The 11,540-nt window shown below is 34.8% G+C and overlaps 1 non-coding gene across 1 annotated transcript; it reads right to left on the minus strand.

The window, feature by feature from the left end:
• Nucleotides 1-11,068: 11,068 nt before the first annotated feature.
• On the minus strand, nucleotides 11,069-11,141 carry Trnak-uuu (transfer RNA lysine (anticodon UUU)). Its single transcript has one exon. It is a non-coding gene; the product is annotated as a tRNA-Lys (tRNA).
• Between the last annotated feature and the right edge of the window lie 399 nt (nucleotides 11,142-11,540).

Below are 11,540 nucleotides of genomic sequence, written 5' to 3' on the forward strand. Positions count from 1 at the left end.
TGAGGTATTATTTATCATGTCTAACTCATCTTACATGTACAGCACTATTCTTCTTGACAAGAATACTTACTAAGTAACTAAATATTGATCTTACTTCTTGTAGTTCTTGTGTACTCACATACAATCACCGCAGTCTATCACAATGTTTGCTTTTGCATCCAGAAAGAGGCACATCTTCCCTGGAACTTCACAAAAACTGAATCATATAATCATCACGTTTTTGTGTTTGCATTAGTTTTTCTCAGTCAATGAATTGTACATTTACATTACATCCCCCTTCTGTATCCTTCCTCCAACACTTCCATATCTACTCTCTCTATTATTAATAAAGTTCTTTGAAGAAGACACATACCAATGAAAATGCATCTATGTTCATTGATTGGAAAAATCCATATTTTGGCAATGCTTCCACCAGCAAGTGAACCTACATCTTTACTGTACTCCAACATGTTAATGAGATTCTTCAGAGAATTAGAAGATTAAATTTTTAATTCTCATAGAAACACACACACACACACACACACACACACACACACACACACACACACACACACACCACTGAGTTAAAAAACCCTATCTTGAGCAAGAAGAATAAAGTAGGAAACATCAACGTATGTGACCTACTGATTTCACAATACATTATACAATTATAGCAACTAAACAATGTAACTTTAGCATAAAAGAGACACATAAGCCAAAATAGAATGGAATTAATAATCTAGGAGGATGCTCAAATGTCTACATCAAGCTTACTTTCTGCAAATGTACTAAAAATCTGTGATAGAGAAAACTCATTTTCATAAATGATGATGCAAATAACTAGACATCCACATGCAGAATGAAACTAGGTTTCCATTTCTCATCACATTGAAAATGAACTCCAAATGTACTTAAATGCAAAACTAGAACGTGTGAATCTACTAGAAAAAAAATAGCAGCAGTGACTGCTATTTCATGTTAATGTGTGAGTTTTTTCTGGATAAGAGACTTGAAACAGAATTGAAAGTAAAAGTAGACAGAAGTTCTTATAAATTTAAGTATGTTTTTCAGTGCAAAGGGAAACAATCAACAGAGACACCTTGCAGAAAATATTAACTAATTTTACATGTGAGTAAGAATGGCTATATAACTTGTAGATTACCCAAGTAAACGCCCTACTTAAAGCATAACACTGTTACAATTGGTAATAGAATGAAATATTGATTTTTATAAAGAGAAATCATAAGAATAAGTTGATATTATTGTTTAATCTTCTGCATTCCAATTAATCTTCTTCCCTCTTTGGCATTTCTACATATCAATATATAAATTTATAATATTTAAAGAAGTTATGAATCTGACAAATAGCCCATGGACATAGGAGGCACTGGAAGAAGGAACAGAAGGGGTTCACATTAATAAATACAACACTTGTGTATAACATTCTCCTAGATTAATAAAAATATTTTAATTTGAATCAAGGGAAGAAGCACAGTTTTTAGATTAGTCTTGGCAAATCTATGTGGTTTTAACCTATCAAGCTTTTGTAGAAGTTAACATGATATGCATATAATATGTAATGATTTTGAAAGCATAATTTCATCCCTTCTTTCCACTATCTTCTATAAAACCTTCATTTTGTTTCTATCAATATTATAAGGTACATAATGACTCATTTTGCCTGCAGAGTGTTTTAATGTTATTTTAAATTTGAGAATAGAATCTATTACTTTTACTAATATGCCTTTCATTAGTGCTCCTAAGAATATTCATAAATCCAAACAATTTTTATATTTTTCGTTAAATTTGTTCTTTGAAAATTTTACAGAACTATAAACTTCTTTGCTTTACCATGGTTTTTTATCTTGTTTTCTTTTTTCTTAAAAAAACCATTAACAATTTTTATAATGCAGTTTCATTCAGGAGAAATATCACTTTTATTCCTTAATACCAAAATTGTCTTTTGAAGATTTTGACTGGATGTTTGCCCTATATATTAAGCCCCACATTATTAAATACTTGCAATAATGATCCATCAACCATGATTTTATTTTTTTTATTTTACATAATTTTGTTGCTCAGTGGTGTATCACTGACTCTATAAAGTACACCCCAGGACGGGCTGCACACAAAATGCAGTATTAGATATTTTGCTGACTTATTGTTTGTCATTTTGATTTTTGCTTTTATGGGCTAATTTTAAAGGACAGAATGAGAGAGAAGTGTGGAGAGAAGACAGAGAGGCAGGGAGAGAGTGAGAGAGCATAAATTTGTGTGGGGAGGAGAGAAGGAGAATCTGGGAGGTTTGGGAGGAGGGGAAAACATTATCAAGTTAATATATTATTTGAAAAATTATATAAAAATACAAAATGTGATTTATGTGTTTCTAATTTGTTTTTGCATCTGTATGCACTTCCCTGAGTTTGGGTTTTATGTGTGCTGATTCTCAACCTATATTGTATATCTCTGCCTCCTCAGGCCACCCACATACAATGGGCTAGAACTTACAGGACACTTACAAGATTTTACATAAAATCTTTCCAATATACAATGTCTCACAGTCTCCATAATTGTTGGAGCACAATCTTTCTCAATATTTATTTAACAATCTTCCCCAGAATGAGTGGCAGAAAACAGGAATTGATGAATATGTTTAGCCATTAGCATGTTATAACCATGCATACTATGATGATATTAAGCTAATAATGTGGTATTATTATACATGATATTGGAAAGAGGTGTGTGCTCATTTAAACTGTGTGTGTCTGTGTGTGTGCACTGACATGACTTTGTGTGTATGCTCAAAGGGCAGAGGTCAAAGGTCAATGTCTCCCCATATCACTCTCCACCTTATGATTTGAGTAATATTTTCCCCATTTCCTGAAGCTCACAGGTTGATCAGAGTGACCAACCAGTGAGTATCAGTGTTTCTCTGCCTCTCTAGCACTGACATTCCTGCTGTAATTGCCATGACCTGCTTTTGATGTGACTGGAGATACTTGTTCTTGTCCATATGCACGCAAATTAAGCATTTCCCCCAGGAAACTTCTAAGTTCTCGGTCAGTTTTTGAGAGGAAGAGTTGATTGCAACACATCTTTATTCTCTCTCTCCACACACCCACACATGTGTATGCATGCATGTGTACGTGGGTGTGTGTGTATGTATGTATGTATATTATGTCCATGTAACAAACTACATAAAATGCAATGAAAATTAATGTACTTCTTTATCTAATTTTTTTGCATTTTAAACAATCAAATCACTTGAATAAACCCTATAATTGCTAGTGAAAAACAGTTGAGACAGTAAATACATGTTTATGAAACGCTGTATCAGGATGACAAATGCAGTACTAAAGACCTCTTCAGTCTTGTCCCTTGTGTGGTAACTGAGTTGGAAATAGACTAGGCCTTTCACATCATCACTGCAGCAAACACCGTGAACTTCACTTTAATAGTTCTGTTATGACATGGATCAAATTTAATGAGTAAACTGCACCATGAAGTAGCATGAAATTCTGCTGGTAACTTTATTGATAAATAGATGAGCATTCTTGTCACAAATGTGGTGAATTTTTTTAGCCTCAATCACTCATTTACTTAAGCTTATTAAATGTGAGCAACTGTAGAGGAGAAATTTTAAAGAATTTGAAAACATACTGTAAATGCCTATTACAGTACATAACTGGAGAGTCAAAATATTATAGTGGAAAAAATGTTTCAGTTTGATTTCACAATTTGTATCAATATATAAAAGATTATGAAAGGATTCTGAGCTACTGTCAACAGAAATAAATAAGAACAGTGTATATGTAAAATTTATTTATTTGCTTCAATTTTAGGTTTTGTAAAAGAAAGCATGTTGTATACAATAATCTATATGAATGTGTTCATATGTAGTCATGTTATAGTTGCATCTACATGATTAAATATAAAGAGACATTATTTTATATGTATATAGAAGGGACTTTATCATTCTCTATCTACCTATGTATTTAATATTTAACTTGAAAACTCAAAATAGTATCTCTATTTTTTGTACCATAACATTTCATTTTGATATTTTAATCTTAACTCTCTAAATGTGAAGATAATATTTAATTTTTTACTTATGTACTCTGAAAACAAATGTAGGAACATTTTATACCCCATTTAATAAGAAGGATGGACAGGCAATCATAAGTTAGATAAATTCTACATCACAACAATTAAATTACCTTATTTATTCATAGTCTAATTTTTTTCACTTCACTTGTCCTTATTTACTTTTAATGCTTTTAAGTTACACGGACCTTTTAAAAATGTACTTCAAATGTAAAATTGTACATATTTGAGTAAAATATGACATTTCAATAAATGTTAATTTTGTAATTGTTAAATAAAATTAGAATAAACAGAATACCACTTCAAATATTTATCACCATTTTATGATGATAATTCAAAATCTTGTCTTCATTTTTTTCCAAATGTACAGAAAACCTCTGTTATCTGTAACCATTCTAGTGTTCAGAATGTTTTTTGTTTCTCCAAAACTAAACCTGATATTTATTGATCAACATTATCCCTCCCCACCACGCTCTAGGCAGTCACCAGTTTTTCAATAACACAAAATTAGCAAGATTATGAAAGAGAAATAGAGTAGATAATTACTGATGTATTGGGGAGGTCTGGAATCAGAGGATCAAGTGGGAATAGGAAGGCATAGTGAGAGGGAATATAGTGAGAGACAGGTAAAATTAAAGTGCACTTGAGGGATAGTATGGAAACCTAATACAGTCAAATCCTAAAATATATACATATTTGAAGATGTTCTAAAGAAATCACCAAATAATTGGGGAGACAGAGTCTGTACTGGCCATCTCTTGTCACCAAAGCCTGTAGAATAAGAATTGGGTCACTCATCTAATTATGTCGTTGGCTAAAGGGGTCCCAAGTAATCTCTAAACAACCTAGGCTGTTGCCAAAATTACAGGTTGCTATCTACAAACTGACAGGAAGATCCTGTTTCTGAAGACAATACAGTGACTTGAACATGGAAATGCCAACCTGGTGCCCACCTAGAGTCCTAACCACTATGATCCACATTGTCTTTGTTACAGAAAGGTATTCTTCACCTTGTCCAAAGCCAGCCACCACCCCTTTCTCTTCAGGGGTATACTATCTGTAAGATACACCGTGGCAATGTTTGCACAGAGCTTGTGAGAATGAACACCCAGCAGCTGATTGACTCAAGGCCCACTCTACGATGTGGATGCCATACCCAACACTACTGTGTACTTGTTCCCATCTGCTGCAGGAGGAAGCTTCTCTGATGATTTTTGAATTAGGCAGATGGGGTTTCTAATTATTTCTCAATCTACTTCAATTTGTTTCTGATCTGTGGATTGTTGTCACAATATCAGCATTTCAGTTCATATTGCCTTTCTTTTAAGTCTTATTTGAACTCCAATCAAGAAATTGAAATTTGTGACATTTTGATTGTGTCTCATACAGAGGAAAAATATGAACATCTAAGTAACTAGATAAATTACCCAGTAGCTTTTGCATATAGAATTATATTAGTTAAGAATGTTCCTGTATTTTAGGAAGCTTCTGCTTTACTAGGTTGTCATTTAGCTTTCTAAAGGCTTTTTGCATTGATTATTCCTCTACATATTCTGCCTTGTACACTTCCAACATACATATGGAAACAGTTAAAGTGGAATAACACTATAATGCTGGGATAATTCTCCAAATAGACACCACATGACAATAAATAAAAACATTAGTACCAGGAATGTCTTATGTCTTATTGAGTCATTGACAGGTGGAGTTCCATAGAACCCAAAACTTTACAAGCTATTGCCATTTCTCATGGCTACATCTACAAAAAAATGACAGTAAGACGTTATTGCTGAAGCTACCATATATGGAATCATAAAACAAGGAGAAATCAAGTGGTGACTGACATAGGAGCCTCGCCCTTATTTGCTAATTTCAATAGTCCTAGAAGGTCCTATGCATTCTATTGGAGGAGAAGAGTAGTAATCCATCTTACTCACCTGCTGTAAACCTGTGAACCACAATAATGAGTATACTGGCAAGAGGTGTTTCCTAATGAGAGACAGAAAGGAAGTGGATCTGGATGGGAGGGGATATGGGGATGACCTGGGCTAAGTAGGGGCTGGAATACTGAAATCAGAATATATTATTTTAGGAAAAAGTCTGTTTTCAATAAAAAGAAAATTAAATAGTGGCAAATAACATTTGTTATTGGTTGCTACATCCTGTAAAACATCTCTCCATTGACCTAATTATTGATCTTTTCTAAAGAAAAAAGAATGGCCATCTGCCTTCAACAAGTGAGAAATTCAACCTGAAAGTCAAACAAATTTTCTTACTCTCTGAAACATTTGTATGTAAAATGACTGTGCAAAATACACTCAAATACTCTTTTTATTGGAGTCAAATCTTGTGTCAGGAACTTACTAAATATTCTCTTCATGACTAAAGTTTTATTCCTACTTCCATTAAGGTGAATGAGAAAAACAATTTATTTTAATAATATAGTAATATTCCTGATTGGCTGCTGATTTCTTTTCTAAATATCTTATTGTTAATTCTTTGAGAATTTCATATCAATTATTTGATCTTATTTACTTCTCCCCGCAACTCCTCCAAGATTTACCCCTAACACTTTCCCCCCAACTTCATTTATTCTCAATAAGATAAAACAAAATAACTCCTAAGGAAATATTGCTCTACCCTTAGAACAATGCATCACTGAACCCTCATGAGAGAGGCTTATTTCAGTAGATGGAAATTTACATAGAGACACACACTCGAATGATGTGCCAGGAGTGATCAACTTTTGAGTACTAGGTCTTAAATGTGATGTCTTTATCATATCCCACCTTTAAAAATTCAGTGTTCTATACAGAATGGGAAACAAAAAGATTATAAGTAACAGAGGAGGTGGATGGCTCCACGTACAGAGCATGTTCCAAATATAACAAGTTGGACATATGTATGAACTCACATAGACCCTGACAGCATACAAAAGACCTACATAAGATTAAACCACATAAAATCCCAGCACAGGTAATGGGGAAGTGGGCATACTGGGTATATCAACCACACTGAAGTCCTCCCACTCAAGAGTAAAGGGCCAATCTAAAATGAACTCCATGGGAACATTAGGGGGTGGCAGTAGCTTCTCAGCTAGAGAAAGGATGGAGGTAGAATTGCATCATTATCTTACCATGTTCATGCTGGGACTTTGTGTCTTAAACTTACACAAGTTTTTTACAAGCTGCCATAATTATTCAATTCACATGTGAATATGCCCTCTTGTGTAAGGGTCATTTCCTTGAAGACATGTACAACGTGGTTCTTGTAATCTCATCTTCCTCTTTCCTCAGAAGGTCCCTGAGCCTTGGAAATGAGGAAATGGAATACTCAGATTAACATCCCTCCAATCTCAGAAACAAATCATAAACTAGCACATGTTTCTGAGAGAAATATTAGAAGGCATTATTTTGAGTGGTCACCAGCCATCCATATTATACAAGAACAGGCAGTGGGCCAATGATTTCTGTTGTGCAATGGAACAGCAGCTGAAAGCTCACGCCTCTCAATTGTAGACTGGTATTTAATAGAGGGATGTGGAGAAGAAAGGGATGCTGAGATGAAGCCATATATACACAGCCAAGAAAAATGGACAGCTGAATTCAAAAACTGTTAACAATTTCCAGAATTTAAAATCCTGAATCATGACATGACACTAGTGGAATTCAGGTGTTTCTGGTACATGGACTGCTCTCACCCAATGTGAGGTTGAACTGTTGACCTTATATGTACATCCTATTTCACAAATGAGTCTGCCAGATACCATAAGCCTATAGGCTGAAGATGATGCTCCAACACTGCGGAGAAACCTCAGATGACTGTCCAGGCAGCTGGCTATTTCTGTCAACTCACAAACTCACAAATTTTTTGGAAGTTGCTTGCATGCACTTCCTGTTTTTATTTTTGTTAGCTAATATTATTTCCTTCTTGGGTCTCTGAGGGAGTTGAAGATTAGTTAGTTATAGTGGAAGATTAATTAGGATAGAAAGTGAATTAGATGCATTTTGGACTTACTAAAATAGGATAGATAATGGAATTATTTTCTCTTATTTGTCAAATACAAATGGACTAGACATCGTTTAGGTATTTGTTACTTGTATATAATATATATAGTTATTGTACTTTTGTATATAGTTTTTCTTTTGTTAGTTATAACTTTTTGCCTTTTTTCTTTTCATTAAAATAGAAAAGGGGAAATATGGTGGTATTTTATTTGTACTGAAATGTGATTTTCATTGTATGTTAATAAATTAAGTGGCCTGGGGGTCAGAACTATTAGAGCCATAGCAAGAGCATGGTGGTGGTGGCGCACGCCTTTAATCCCAGCACTTGGTAGATAGATCTACGTGTGTTCAGGGATACAGCCAGCATTGGAGACATACACCTTTAAGACCTGGAGGGCGTTACTTATAGGCAGTGACGAGGCAGTCATGTGTTTGGGTTTACAACCAATGAGAAGGCAGAACAGAAAAACTATTTAAAGACAGACACACAGGAAGTAGCTTTCTTTCAGGGAGGTAGGAGCACTGCAGGAGGTAAGATTTTAGCTCTGAGCTCTGACCTCTCGGCTTTCTCTTTTACATTGGTTCTGTGTTTTTTATTTTAATAAGATGGTTGGTTACATCAACAATGAGGAGTGTGTTATAGATAACCCAAATGGGGTTTGATTTCTCCAATATCTGATTCTCTACAAGTTTACCACTTGTGAGTCTCTATGATAGTTGTTATTAACTACAAGAAGCAGCTCCTCTGATGAAGATGAGTCGAGAGATGCACTAATTTATGGATATGCCACTAAGTCATTAAAGGTTATTTTAATACTATGTTCATTTAGCAGAATAATTTTAAATGGCTCCTCCATAACTACTGTGATCTGAGTAGCCATAGGCTTTTATGTATGATAATGGTGCCAGGTATACTTTCTATCTTGTGGATTAGGCCTTAAATCCAATAAGAAAGCTGCCGGGTATTTTGATAACTTTCATGCTGCTATTATGACAATGGGCATGTCTTGCCGGGATAGTAATTATTGTAGCTCACAGATTTGCAACAGGTAAGACTAAAGACTTTTTTTTTCCTCCAGCAGTATGCATAGGACCTGCTAGGACTATGAAAATTTGCCAGTAAGGATGAGGCTTCCATGTCAGTCACCACTTGATTTCTCCTTGTTTTATGATTCACATATGTGGTAGCTTCAACAATAACGTCTTACTGTCAATTTTTGTAGATGTAGCCAAGAGAAATGGCAATAGCTTGTAATGTTTTGGGGTTCTATGGAACTATCAACGACTCAATAAGACATAAGACATTTCTGGTATTGCTTTTATTTGTTGTCATGTGGTGTCTAGTTGGAGAATTGTCCCAGCATTATAGTGGTGCTCTACTTTAACTGTTTCCATATGTATGTTGGAAGTGTACAAGGGGGAATATACAGAGGGATAATCAATACAAAACACCTTTAGAAAGCTAAATGACAACCATGTAAAACAGAAGCTTCCTAAAATATAGGAACAATCTTAACTAATATAATTCTATATGCAAAAGCTACTGGGAAATTTATTTAGTTACTCAGATATTCATATTTTTCTCTGTATGGGACAAAATTAAGTAGTGAGAAGCTTCTATTTCTGGACTGGAGTTCACGTAAGACTTAAAAGAAAGGCAATATGAATTGAAATGCTGATCTTGTGACAGCAATTTAGAAACAGATTGAAGTAGATTGAGAAATAATTAGAGACCCCATCTGTCTAATTCAAAATCAATATTCTTTAATTTTGCAAATCAAATGTTTCATGTTTGCTGACAAAAAGAGATCATAAGTGCAGTTACTCTATCTTTGTTTAAAATATGAGTAAACAATGTATGTTGACAATTGTAGAAATATCTTAAATTTCTTAAGCAATTTCCTTAGCTAACAGTGATGTTTCCCATGAATATTAACACACTGACTATGTATAATTGTATGAAGTATTTTATAAATTCTTGTGAGCAGAAAAATAAAGTGTTGATAAGTATTAAATGAAGCCAGTAAATAGAGATATAAAAGCAAACCTGCATTATTTAACAACCATTCCTTCCTTCATTTCTTTCTTGGCTTTTTTTTCTTTTTTAGCTATTTTATATTTGTTTGGTGTATATAGAATTAAAATTACTGGGTGGTAGTGATGTATGCCTTTATTCCTAGCACTCAGGAGGCAGAACCAAGCTTATCTTTGTGAGTTTGAGGCCATCCTGGTCTACAGAGTGAGTCCCAGGACAGGCATCAAAACTACACAGAGAAACCCTGTCTGAGGGGGAAAAAAAAGAAAAAAAAAGAATTAAAATAATGAGGGATGTAAACTGATGTACCAAATGATGCCCCACCTTAGTGTCTCCCTATAACATGTCTAATTCTCTTCCCATTCATGGTGTGAATATTTGATTGTGGAGCACAAAAGCTTCTATATGCTAAGTTACACATCAACAATGAAATTGTATGGTGATATTATATTTGTGCTGAAATGTGGTGATATTTTATTTTTACTTTAATAAATAAAACTTGCTTAGATATTAGAGGAAAAAGCAAGCCATTTAAGTAAACAAAGAAGTCAGGCAATGGTAGCACATGTCCTTAATCCTACCACTTGGCAGGATATCTGTGTGTTCAAGGCCACATTGGAAACAGAGCCAGGTGTGGTGGCACATGCCTTAAATTCCAAAACTACTTAACCATGGAGGTCTGGAGGTCTTTACAGACAGACAAAATGTGACAGAGCTGTGTAGGAAGAGGAAGTGATATAACTGAATAGAGAGAGCAAATCAGATGCCAGAATAGCAAGGCATATAGACATGGATAGACAGGAAGTAACTCACATTTGGAAGCTGCAGAGTAGGTAAGGTACAGTTGGCTGGTGGCTTTCTCTGATCTCTCCCAGGCTTTCACCCATATATCTGGCCCTGTGTTTTATTTAGTAAGACCATTTAGAAATTCATCTACAATTGGTGCCCAACATGGGGCTCAAACCCATACCCCTGAGATTAAAAGTCTCATGCTCTATCAACTGAGCTAGCCAGTCACCAAGGTCCCACAGCCACTTATAAAAATCCTGTGTCCTACCTGGTCCACAGTCATAACAAATCTCTCTCACCCACAAGTCCCACAACCACTTGGATCCAAATAAGCACACAGAGGCTTATATTATTTAAAAATGATATGGCCTAATGGCTCAGGCTTCTCACTAGCTATCTCTTACATCTTAAATTAACCCATTTCTATAAATCTATAATTTGCCACCTGGCTTGTGGTTTACTGGTACTTTACAACTTGCTTCTCCTGGTGGTGGCTAGCAGTGTCTCTCTGCTCTGTCTTTCTCCTTCCTTTCTCACTAGTTAGAATTCCTGTTTAAACTTATTCTGCCTCAGTATTGGCCAAACAGCTTTATTTATCAACCTGTCAGAGCAACATATGTTCACAG

The sequence above is a fragment of the Peromyscus maniculatus genome, chromosome 2, assembly GCF_049852395.1.
Source record: "Peromyscus maniculatus bairdii isolate BWxNUB_F1_BW_parent chromosome 2, HU_Pman_BW_mat_3.1, whole genome shotgun sequence".
NCBI classification, from domain to species: domain Eukaryota; kingdom Metazoa; phylum Chordata; class Mammalia; order Rodentia; family Cricetidae; genus Peromyscus; species Peromyscus maniculatus.